Source organism: Colobus angolensis, unplaced genomic scaffold (genome assembly GCF_000951035.1).
Source record: "Colobus angolensis palliatus isolate OR3802 unplaced genomic scaffold, Cang.pa_1.0 Scaffold424, whole genome shotgun sequence".
Classification (NCBI taxonomy): domain Eukaryota; kingdom Metazoa; phylum Chordata; class Mammalia; order Primates; family Cercopithecidae; genus Colobus; species Colobus angolensis.
The window spans coordinates 245,135-257,977 of NW_012117644.1; the positions used below are offsets into that span (position 1 = coordinate 245,135).

Genomic DNA, 12,843 nt, shown 5'->3' on the forward strand with positions numbered 1-12,843 from the left:
GGTGCATGCCTGTAATCCCAGCTACTCAGGAGGCTGAGGCAGGAGAATGGCTGGGAGAGGGAGGTTGCAGTGAGCCAAGACTGCACCACTGCCCTCCAGCCTAAGTGACAGAATGAGACTCTGTCAGGAGGTTTTCAGGACAGCAGAGGGGCTGGTATGCAGGAAGTGTCCTCAGACTCAGGAGTAAATGCTGGGTAGGTCGTTGTGGGGGTCGGAGGGGAGGTTCTTGGCCAATCAAATGTGACATTTTTTTAAAATTGCCTGAGGCAAGAGGATCACTTGAGCCCAGGAGCTGTGATCACACCAATGCACACCAGCATGGGTGACAGAGTAAGACCCTGTCTCAAATAAAATAAAAATAAAAGTAAATTGCCCACCCCACCTCATTTTTCCACTATTGGTAGTAATGCTTCTGCAAGCGAGTACCTATGCAACCATTTAGAGGGAGCACAAATGGGAGAGGAGCCTACCTTCTCTGCCTCAAGGCTGGCAGTGGTGAGAAGCAGCCCCAGATTCAGACTGGGGGTGTGAGCATTGAAAGCAAAAATAATATTATAATCCTACGAATCAAAACAATAAGCAGGAAGTCTTTGTAGTCAGAAAGTTCTGGTAAATCTGAAGGACTCCCAGCTCTGGGGCAGCTGGACACAGTGATTTCCCTAACACCTGGCAGAAGCTCACAGCAAAGAAGCATCCCCGCACCTGCTGGCCCGCACCAGTCTGCCCATATGTCTTCCTGGATGCCGGTGTGGGGGTGAAGAGATGGAACCAGAGTTTCTCCAAATGTCTGTATGAGCAGCAAACTGCCTCCTACACACATACCCCTAAGAGCCCTCTGAATCATGGACCTGGGAGAGGAACTTTCATTCCTTTGTTTGAGTATCGTAGTAAGGGCAGTGCACAGACTTCAAGTCCTGGAAAGCACAGAGTTTTAATTATGCTCCTCCACAGCCACAATAGGGCCTGGCACAGAGTTGGCTTGAGAAGAATCACCAGCCTCTACCCTGTCTGGATCTCACTTCCCTACAGAGGCCTTAGATCCAAAAACAGCCATGACTCCTTTGTACCTCATCACCCAATTCAGGTCTCAAACCTCCCTGTCATCTCACTGACCTGCCAAACAAGTCTGACTTAAAGACCTAACCTTTCGCTAGAGGGTTTTAGGCTTTCAGTGTAAATAATTCTGTGGCATGACCAGACTGAATTCAACTGCCCATGGCCCCCGCAGTAGCAGACCAAGCCTACCCCAAACCTGCACACATAGAAGTGTGCACACACACAGACAGGGGAGACAAGGGGAATGGGAGGATCTGTAGCTGAAGGATGACCCACAGCTGCTGTGGGACAGCAGTGGCTGCAGCATGAGGACAGCTCTGGAAGAATTGACTCAGGTCAGCCAAGCCAAAGGCCAATCAGACTTCCTCGCCATGAAAGAGGATGCTAGGAGTCAGTGGGGTGGACCTTTAGGATAATCTCAATGGAAGGGAAGATTCTGCCCAGAGAGAGGAACCAAGGTCTCACTTGGACTCACCACCCCATGGAAGGGAAGTCTCTTCCAGCAAAGAACTGCATCCTGACAATCCTGTCTTTCTCTCTGAGCTGTCACCCCCACCACAATCTGCTCCCAGTCACCTCATGAGAGTCCTCTGGGCATTGGAGTCTTCCTCGAACCCTGGACACCAACCCCTGCCAGAGCCACAGCCCTCAGCCTCTAGGCTACTAATTTCAGGCCACACCATGCTGCTCCCCTCTCTCAAATTGAGAACATCAGTAGCTTCAGAAGAAATTATTCCCACGCCCCCTGCTTAAAGGAACACAGGGAGGCTGAGGGAGGAACAGAGGTGACAGAGGAAGAGAGGTTGTCTCCCGGAAGTACGCTCCAGACCCCCAAAGGACACACCAGCCCTCAGGTGAAGGACTCCCACACCACCAAGCCCTCCGCAGCCCTGAAGCCCCCCAGACCCACTGACAGCAACAGGCAGCCAAGCTGGGAGAGCCAAGGTGATCCCAAATTACCACTGAGTCTTGATGAAATGGCCTGCGTGGAAAATGGCTTGCACCAAACCACCAAGAAGGCATGGCTTGTTCACCAGCTCTTACAAACTTCAATTTGCCTCCATTTTTGGAAAACAGTTTTTTTCCAAATTTAACAACACAACTTACGGACCAGGTAGCTGATTCCAGCCCCATCCCCTGTACCCAGATTCCTCCCTAGGGGCCTCCCCTTCATCACATAGCTTCCTGTGCCCACTCTAAGCCAAGATCGCATCCACGTGGCCCAGCTGTGCTGGGGCCCCAACCTCCCCAACCCTTTCTCACTGCCCCTACAGATTAACCCAAAAGTTGTTTCTCTTCTAAGAGACTTTTCCTACTGGTTTTTGATCAGGGGACCAGGGGCCACAAGAGGCTACGTAGTCTAATGACCCCTCTCTGACAGCTTCCCCAGAAGAGGAGGCCCGAGGCCACCTCCTACTGAATTGCCACCTGCCCCACTGAGAACCCGAAGACTCACAAAGGCCTCTCCACTGGCCCAGAGGCAGAGTCAGAGCAGATGGTCCAGGAAATCTGCCCACTCCAGGGCCCTGCAGGCTCAAGGGCACCACTTGCTGTTTGAGGGGCTGCTGAGCATCCAATGAGATAAAATATGAACGTGCTTTGTGAGCTGAAAAGCACCCTGCAGACACCGGAGGAGTCTGGGGGAATCCGGGACCGTGATCAGGTGCCCAACCAGCAAAGGAGGCACTCAGGAACCTCCCGGGAGAATTCTGCCCAGGATTGCGCCACCCACAAAGGATTCTTGGGAACTGGGGTCCATGCCAGCGATGGAAGCAGGCCTGCCTAGCAGAGACATCCACATGCAGCCACTGCCAGGAACAGGCCGCAGGGAGATTAGCTTTGGCAGGAACTGGCAGAGGGAAGCAGGGACTTCAGCCCACAGAGGGGAGAGGAGGAACTGGATCCCAGCCTTGGCAGGAGCGAGCTCCCAGTAGGACTCGGCTCCCAGGAGTGAGGCAGGCAGCTGTGCCAGGTCTGGCAAAGGAAGGAGGGTAAGAAACTGTTGGTCTGCAGTGCCACACTCATGGGCCTGCCCTCTGGCATAGGGGTCGCCAGAGTCTCCTCTGGGATCTCCTATGGGCTGGATTTGGCACTCACGACCCTCTTCACTATAGCTGAGGAAGACTGCAGGCCTGCCAGGTTTTGCCCTCTGTCCGCACTGTGAAGAGGCCAGGCGCCCAGAGCAGAAATCTTCACCCTACTGTCCCCTTCCTTTACCAGGGGTGATTGTCAACATGCATAACGACTAATATCATTCACAGTGCAGGCACGGTTCCCACAAACCACCACGGGACAGTGATGCTGGCAGGCACCGTCCAGCAGACACAGCCTTGGGCCAGAAGTGTATATGGGGGTTCCTGCACTGTCCCTGGGGAAGTGAATTCCCACCAAGGTCCAGGTGCACACCCTGGTCAAGAGGACACATAGGGACCAGGGTCAGAGCCCAGGGAATACGCTGGGCAGACAGTGCATGGGCCAGTGAGCACCAGCAGGGTTCCAGGGCCAAGGCGGCTGGGGGCCTCAGGGTGCCTGGAGCCTCAGCCATTTCCAAATGACACCGAGTGTTTCAGTATTTTAGTAACTGGCCCTGCCCTACCTGACACATAGTCTATTAAGCCTGCCTTTCCCACCTTGAGCTCTTCCTGACATCTACCACCTGTCTCCCACACGAGGGGCGCCCAGGGCACAGGACTGTAGAATGAGCCATCCAACCATCCTGTGGCCGGCTTCCTCAACCGCCACACATTAACGACACTCCAGCCCTGGCCATGACCAAGGGCCTGTCCCTTCTTCGTATTTCTACCCTACTTACACTTTCATGGCCACAAGTTCATATGAGCCTTGCCACAAGAGCTGAGTTTGTAGCAACAAGTATTCCCTTTGGCAGGGACACTGTAGCCAACCCACCCATGGCCCTGCTCCCACCTCTGTAAAGCCTTGAGAGAACCTGAGGTTCATCAGGTCATCTTCCCACCCAAACCTCGCTCTGTTCTGTCCTACCCCCTGGTATATTACTCAGCCTTTCTTATCCAAGGCCTTCCTGCAGGCTGTAGTGTGAGGCATACTACACACTCTGCACCCAGACTTTCTTTTCTTCCTTCCTGCCTCACCTAGGCCTGGTTGCAGAAGGTGGTGGGGGTGTAGGGACACTCAATACTTGAAAGATTCCCTAAGGATTATTCCACCCAAGATACTAATAAGGATGGAGAACTGATCCTCCCAAGGCCACAGTGAATTTGAGACTGAGCAAGAAGGTACAGCCCACATCTGACTCCTGTCTAGTTTGCTTTCTTCAGCAGGATAGACAAGAAGCCTACCTCTGCAAACCCAGGACACACCCTCCTCCCCTGAGCAAGAGAAAAGCCTCTCTTTTCAGCTCCTGCCAAGGTGTGGGCCCTTAGCATGCAATAGGCCAGTTGAAGGCCTTGGAAACAATGTAGGCTAAAGAGAGGGTCACCACGAGCAGACCTGCAAGTCTGTCTACATGGAGAAGTGGTTTTGTTTGCTCTATTTGTCTTGGTTTTTTTTGTGGGGGGGCAGCGGGGGAGGTGGTGTTGGAAGGGCAGTTCCACCAAAGTGGCTGACATTTTCCAGACAGCAACCTGGCCCCAGTGCCACCTCTGTACCTTCAGGAACACAGCGGCCATGATTGGCGCTCAATGTGCCCAAGTTTACCGCATTGTAATGTATAAGAAGATACAATGATGGTTGCAATCTTAGAGGGTAGACTAGGTGCAGAGAGGGACAGGAGACTTGGGAACTGCCTCCCACTCCCCCTATGAAAATATCTGCCTGCTAACAATTTGGGCTGGGTGACTTATAAAGGAAAAAAGAAAGGACAATCTCTGCCTGACAGCCACAAAAGTGCTGCTGCTCATGCCAATACACCTCATTCGCTAATTCCAAAATGGCTAGCAAGGTCCCAAAACCAGACTTTCCTAAGAACAGTCTCTTTCAGAGTTATCATCCTAGTACAGGGTTCAGAAGAGGTCCTCCAAAGCAGCCAATCTTGGCTTCAGATGATGTTAATGATACTTTAAACAAAAACATGAAAGAATTCAAGTTCCTTTGTAATCCAAGCAACCCACACCTTGAGGTTGGCCTGCACATCTGAAAGGGAAATTGAAAACACTTTATAAAATACAGCATTTTAAAGAGTCAGGGAGGTACCAGAAACTTGGGACCAGAAACTTCCCTTTTAGCTAAGCTTCCTTGCCTTTTTCTAAACAGTGGGGAAGTCTTTTCTATACCACTCCAGTCTAACCTGACCCTGACTATGAGCACTCAGGGGTTGATGAGGAGTGGTTACTATTGTCAGGAATCCATCTTTTGTGGATTAAAGGTTTCTGTGCCCCCAAAATTCCTATGCTGAAGCCAGAATCCCCAATGTGGTATTACAAGGTGGGGCCTTTGGGAGGTAATTACGTTTAGACGGGGTCAAGAGGGTGGGACCCTCATGATGGGATTAGGGCCCTTATAAGACAAGGAAGAGATCTCTTGCCAATGCAATCTGACCACACAAGCATCAGGCATCACAGTCCAGAGGCAGCACAGTATAAAAGGGGTGAGGACTCGGGTATTGAGTAAAGATGAGCTATTTGCAGGCAGGTAGCATCATAGCTTTCTGGGCCAAGGCAATAACGATACAACAAAAAGGAAAAGCAGGCAGCAGATCCTGGACAGTTCAGGCCAAAGGGACCTCACAAGCACAGCCCCGCTCTATTAAGCAGTGAGCTCACGCTCCCACCAGGCCTGGTCCACACACCAGCTGAGGCTGCCTCTCTCAGGAAAGAGACCCTCGGCTACTTCCGCAGACACAGCTAACAAGTGAAAGTAGACTTTAGGGTGGTGCTTTCATAGTCAAGGATTAACTGGGCTTAAGGCTAGAACTGGAATTGGTCATTGAGTTTTAAAGACTGTTGCCAGATAATAAAGTTGAATAATGCGAAGCATTCAAAAATCTGAAGGCCCAACCAAGACCTTTTCCTACAGCTGTATCAGCCTCAGAGCACTCCTTCAAGATTTCGTTGCTATTAAAATAGCTGAGTGAGGAAGAATCAGGACCAGCGCAGCCCCGCGGTCCCTCCCTACCGACTCCCCGCCCACTAACTTGCAGATCAACTGTGCTTTCCTCGATGGCACCCATCCCAGCCCCAGCTCAGGCCCGGGCGGTGAGACCAGCGAGCGACAGCCAGAGTAGCGCTGCCGCGCTCGACTACTGCTGGCTGCCCCACCGGGCTCATTCCGTGGACTCGGGCGCCCCCGCGAGGCCGCGGGTGGCCGGCGCACCTGGCTGGGGCGCGCTAGGTCTCCGCGGCAAGTCCCCGCGGCCTGGCACTCCCTCTTGCGCCATCCGGTCTGCCGCCCTCTTCCCCTGGGCCTCGTCAGCGCGCGGCGGCTGTTTGCTAGGTCGCCAGGGTCCCTGGGGCCAAGTCGGCGGTGGCTGGCCGAACAGAGCTAACGAGACCCTAGGGAGGGCAGCTGCGGCAGCCGGGCCATGGCAACCTGTCGCGCCGCCGCCGCAGCGCAGGCCCGGCCGTGCCCCCAGGCCCCACACCAGCCCGCTGCCTGCTCTGCCGCCACCCTTCTCCCGGTCCCTGCCAGCCTGTCAGCGGAGGCCCCCACGAGCTGTACACAGGGCGCCTCCCCGCACTGCCCCGCGGCGAAGTCGCCGTAGAGGACTGGGCTGGGGGCAGAGGGGCGTCAGTCCAGCCCACTCCCAGTGCCCTCCCCAAACGCGCCCTTCCCCGCCCCTCCAAAAACCCGGGTGTGGCCGTCTCCTGCCTGGGGCCCTCAGTGAACCGAGGCCTCATCCATCTAAAAGGGAATGGGGAGGGGAGGGAAAGAGCCAGTCGCCCTCTGGCGCCCAGCCTGGGATGTGAGGTTGCTCCACTGACACACTAAAGTGAAGGGCCCCGGAGCTACCCACTGAGCTCCCCATCCGGGTGGGGAGAATAATGGTGTTATTTCATAGGGGTGTCGCGGCGATAATAATCTAACGTTTATTGTCCATTTGCCAGGAATTAGGCTGTGTACATTACTCCAGTGACCTCATTTAGTTCTTACAACACTGTGATGGCCCCATCATGAGTGTACGTTTATTCCCATTTTACTTATGGGAAAACTGAGGCCTAGGTTCATATGACTTGACCTGAAGGCACACAGCCAGTGACAAAGCCAAAGCTCTTTACCCCAGTGTTTTCTCTTTTTAAATTATTTCTGGTACAGACAGGGTCTCTCTGTGTTGCCCAGGCTGGTCTCAAAGTCCTAGCGTCCAGTGATCCTCCCACCTTAGCCCCCCAAAGCACTAGGATTACAGGCATGAGCCACCACGCCCGGCCTACCCCTGTGTTTGAGGAAGTGTCTTCCAGGAGTTACAACTCCTCAGAACAAGGGATTCCATGGCCAAATAATTTGGGGAAACACTGCATGTTGTACTTCCCTCTGCTTTTGTGGGCTCTGACAACTGAGTTTAGTGAGTTTTAGTCTCTCCGAGAAGAAAACTGTTTAACTTGGTTTGATTCAGTGTTTTCCAAACTTATTTGAACAGAGAACACTTTTTAAAAAGACATCCCACAGGATCTAATAAGAATGTCTTTATAAAAAGTGTTCTCTGTGTACACTTTTAGACACACTTGTCTCCTCAGTCTCAGATGAAACAATAGCTGTGGAAGTCTTTGTACCCTAAAAAGTGCTGTAAAACTATGAGGGTATGTTTTATTGTTGCTAGTGTTATCATAATCATCTTCATTATTTTTAGGAATTCTGTCTGTAGCCTCCTGGGACTCCACTCTGTGGTGCTGAATAAGAATAACTAACATTTACTGAGCATTGCCTATGTGCCAAGCACTGTTCTAAGTGCCTTCCGTATATTAACTAATTTATTCCTTAAAACTACTCAGGTATTATGGCCACCTGAGGAAAAAAGACATAGAATCTGAGGATCCTATGAGTAATAGATGTAAAATCCTTAAAAGAAAGCCCTTACAAGTGCTACACAAATACTTGTTATTATCATTATCCCCGTTGTACAGAAGAGGAAACTGAGGCACAGAGCAGTTAAGTGACTTGCTCTAGACCACACTGATAGTAAGCGAGTTGGAACCCAGGCAGCCAGAGGCAGGGCCTGTCCTGCTACCCACTGTGGTATCCGGCCTGTGTACTAGCCACGGAAAGAAAACCCCAGGTTTGCACCCTCATCAGCAAAGCCAGAATTTCCTGTGAGTGCCTCCTGTCTGTGTAGGACCTCCTCCCCCATCTGTCCATCACCACCACCACCACAAACACCCCCATAGGAAAAGAAAAGGGACAAAATTTGGGGTTAGACAACCCTGGATTGGATCCTGACCCAATAATTTACTGGCTGAGTAACCTTAGACAAGCAACTTAACCATCAGTTTCCTCTTCAGTAAAAAGAGAGCTTCATCTACCTCACAGGTTTGTGTGAGGATAGACTAACATTGTGGATATAAAGTACTTAACACAGGGCCCAATGCCTACCTCCACTTCTGCCTCCTCTAAGAAGCCTTCCTTGACTGTGCCTCCCTCCCCCTAGACAGGATCAAGGCCCCTCCGCTGTATTCCCCTGCTTATCCCCAACCTGAGCCTACCAAATCCTTGGTCTTGAAATTATGGCTTGATGTGTCTGTCTCCCTCACCTTCACAAAATTGAGCTCCAAAGATCAGTCTTCTTCACTGCTATATCCCCAGGTTCTAGCACTACCAAGCTCAGCACACAGTAGGAGCTCAATAAATGTTTGCTGACTGAATGACTGAATGATAACCAGAAGGATAGCTGATATTAATTATTGAGAGTCTGCACTAGGCCCAGTTCCAAACATTTCACATGAATTCTAACTCATTTAATACAACAATCTTATGATGTAATTACTAGTGTTTTCCCATTTGAGGAGACTGAGGCACAGAGATATGCCTAGTAAACAGTGGAGACAGAATGTCCGCCCAGTCAGTCTGGCTTTAGAATCTGCAAGCTTAGGCGTAATAAGTGAGTGGACAGATGGGTGCCAGCCTACCGACCCTCACAGGGCTACCGAGAAGGCCAGACGACGCTAAAGTGCTGCATACACATGAAGCCTTCTTGTGACTAAGCCCTGGGAAAGGAAGGAGTTGCAGCTCAGGCCCTGCTTCTCCCTGGGCTTTTGTTTCCCATCTATGCAGTAAGGACTGGACTTGATAATATCAGGGCTCTTAACACTGTCAGTGGTGCCCGTCTGTAGGCCTAGGGTGTTAACAGAGCAAGAGGGAAAAAAAAGGTAGTTGAGCCAAGAGAGACCTATAAACAGTGGTTGCTAGGCCATCCTAGCCTGGAGCAGAGGGCAGACCAGTGGCCAGCAGAGCCAGGAGGGGCCATGCAGCTTCCACTGAGCACCTGGGTCAGAGCTGGCTCTCATTCACCAGGAGTGAGGGCGAGAGTCAAGGTCTTGGCCAGGCTAATATGATGCAATAATTAAGGACAATAATGACCATTTGAAAGGAACCAGCACTTTACAGTTTGTGTTATTTTCATCTAGGCCTCACGCCAAGCCTGTGATTATTATCGCTGAGAACTAAGACCAAGAGAGGCCTGGGGCTCAGTCCAGGGTCGCACAGTGGGGCAGCATCTAGACCCCACGTAACCTGTTGATTGGCTGATCACTTAAACTGCAGCAAGTCATATTTTAGAAATTGCTGGTTCTTTAAGGAGTGAGCAGGTAGGACCCAGGTGGCATGCCTGGGCTACTAGCAAGTAAGAGAAGTAGCCATTTCCACTCATTAAAAGTTCAGCCGTGCGAGCAAAGTGGGCACGTGGGGCAGGCCCATCTCCTTGGGGCTCAGGCTGCAGCTGGACCTGGCATCAGCCCAGGCTGCTGTAATTGGGCCCCAGGTGTCCTGCTGAGTCCAAGGTTCTCAGGCTCCTGAGGTCCAGCTCATTATGACTTAATTGTTGGCAAATCACTCAACTGACCTGAGGGACAGAGAGCCATGAGCTCACAGTGAGAAAAGTTTGAGGAGCTACAACTTTTTCCCATGCATCCCACAACTTTCTCCACAGTGGCCCAAACTTTTCCAGCCCTTTGGGGGGCACAGAGCTTTCTCCAGGTTGCCCAGGCCCAGGTACACCATGGATACGCTGCTGTCACCTCTGGGACTGGCACAACCCTCAGCTGCAGCCTGGCGGTCTGAGGTACAACTGGGCTCCCCAGAGCCTCAACGATGCTCTCAACCTGGCAGGGGGTGCCCTAGCCCTATCCTCTACTCCTCCCAGCCCATCCTGGGACACTAGGTGGGACTCAGTCACAGCCAGGGCCGAGCACTGCATGCCTGAAGGTACAGATATGTCTAGTTGTCAATATGATGATGGGCCCCCAGCCCCACTAAAGCTCACAGAAGCCATTCACCCACCTGAGCTCATCTTCATGTATGTTAGTAAATGTGCTAAATAAATTATAGGTATCACCTCATTTAATCCTCTGAACACCCCTGCGAGGCTTCGCTTGTTTGGAGCTATGTGTTACACCCTAGCCTAGTAAGTGCTCAATAAACATGTGCTGACTGACTGAATCAATGAATGAAGATATCAGTGTTATTTTTATGCCGTTTTTCAAAAGAGCACTCTGAGGCTCAAAGACAGGAAGCAACTTGCCACGACCACACAGGGCCAGAACCAGTTCCCAGGTCTCCTGCCTTGGGCCCTGACACCAGCATGGCCCCACAGACAGTCCTATGGCCGGGGCAGAGGGGTGCACCAGTGATGTCTGAGGATGAGGCGCCTCAAACTACCTACGGACAGGCACAGGCTGAACCTTCCTCAGGCACAGTCCCTCCAGCAAGACATGAGCCCCAGTGGCCTTGGACACATGTGCTTGGGTGCCATCTGGTGGCTCTGAGCAGTGCAGGCTGAACCTGGCCGGACCAAGCAGCCTCAAGCTGCTGAGAAAGGCCAGTCCCATTGCCAGGAGAGGTCAGAGAGCCACCAGTCCACCAATCCTGTACAGAGCCCCAGCCTAGTCATGGATGGAGAAGGACAGACTTCTCCAAAAGCTTCATTCAAAGACCGAAGAGCCCCCAGAAGCCAATAATTTGTGTATGGGTGGGAGAGGGGCTAAGGTTGTACAGCTGGGTTGCTTCAGTGTCCAACAGTGGCCTGAGGCCTCCCAGCTTTCTGGGGCGATAAACCCCGAGGGCCTCTCATCTGCCCCTCCCATACAACACACATGCAGGAGCCCCATCATGCCTCTTGCCAGATTTCCCACTGCCCACAGCCTGAGGTCGTTGGGTCTGCAGCCTAGTTTCTTAGGGCCAGGATGCCCAGCCTGAAGGCCGATCTAGCGAATAGTTTCCACCTCTCCTTCCTGTACATTAGACCCATAAATAGGTAGGCCCTGACCAAGATCACACAGCAAGGCCCTGGAGGGTGGGCTCCACGCCAAGGCCTTCAGACTGTCAGGCCAGTGGATTCTCAGTAAGACCCCTTCTTCTCTTAAAATTAAACAGCACAGCAAGTGCTGTAATTCAGTCATACATTCATTCAACCTGATCCCTGCCCCCATGGACTCAGAATAGAGTGCCCCTTCCCATGTCACAGTCCTGCAGGGGTCTAGGAGTCGACTACCACCCACCTGTACCCAGGCCAAGCATCTTATAGGAAAAAGAGTGTAGGGATCAGAACCATGCTTGATTTCAAGTCCCAAACCTGCCACTTACTAGTGCTGAGCCTTGACTAAGGACAACCTCTCTGAGCCTCAGTTTCTTCATCTGTAACATGGGCTTGATATTCACTACTTTGCACGGGGTTGTGAGGTTTAAGCAAGATATGGCATATAACACCCCAAATGAGGGAACTGGCCAGGGCAGGAGCTGGTTAAATGGGCTCTTCCTTCCCTGTAGCCCCTGGCCTGCCAGAGGTGGGACCAACTGAAGGAGACTAGAGGAGGCTGAAGCCCTCCAGCCACAACTTATAACAGGGACCTGATGCCCAAACTTCCCAAAGTCAGATTCCAGGCTCAGGCAGATCAGGGCAGACTCTTCAGAATCAGGCAGTTGGTGGCCCTCTTCCTCGGGGCCCTGACTTTTCTTCTTTGGGGCTTAAAGAATGGATCCCCAGGTGAGTCTGCTAAGGAGGAGAAGGCGCCTGGTGCAGGGAGGCAACCTGGCTACAGGCAGGGGTCAGGGGCCAGCCTGGCTCCGCTCACCACCTCTCACTGAAAGACCTCTAATCAGACCCCTTCCCCCAACTAAGGCAAGGCCAAGGCCCTGAAACTTGTCTGGAGGAATTCGCTCCCTCCCTGCATGGGAGATTTGAGAGCTGCCCCACTAAGAAAAGGAAGCCTCCTCATCTGGGCCAGGGGCCTACTTACCTGCCACCTCATGGAAGGTATTTAGTGTTTTGTGCGGCTAACAGAATACCTGAGACTGGGAAATGTATAAAGAAATTTATTTGGCTCACAGTTCTGGAGGCTGGGAAGTCCACAGGCATGGTGCCAGCATCTGCTCAGCATCTTGTGAGGGCCTTCCTGCTGTGTCATCCTGCAGTAGAAATGGAGGGATAAGACAGCATGAGAGAGGAAGGGAAAAGGGACCAAAATCATCATTGTATCAGGAATCCACTCCGTGATCATGGCATTAATCCATTCATGAGGGCAGAGTCTTCATTATGTAATCACCTCTTAAAGGTCCCACCTCTCAACATTGTTTCATTGGAGATAAAGTTGCCAATACATGAACTTTGGGGGACACATGCAAACCAAACCAGAAAGTTTCTTTGGCCCCTTCCCTAGAAGAGCAGCT

The 12,843-nt window shown here is 52.0% G+C and overlaps 1 long non-coding RNA gene across 1 annotated transcript in view; it reads right to left on the minus strand.

Moving 5' to 3' along the window:
* Positions 1 to 6,882, minus strand: part of LOC105522291 — a 13,898-nt gene extending 7,016 nt beyond the window's left edge. Inside the window, exon 1 of the long non-coding RNA XR_001003418.1 lies at positions 6,820 to 6,882. This is a non-coding gene — a long non-coding RNA (uncharacterized LOC105522291). The remainder of the gene's footprint in view (positions 1 to 6,819) is intronic.
* Between the last annotated feature and the right edge of the window lie 5,961 nt (positions 6,883 to 12,843).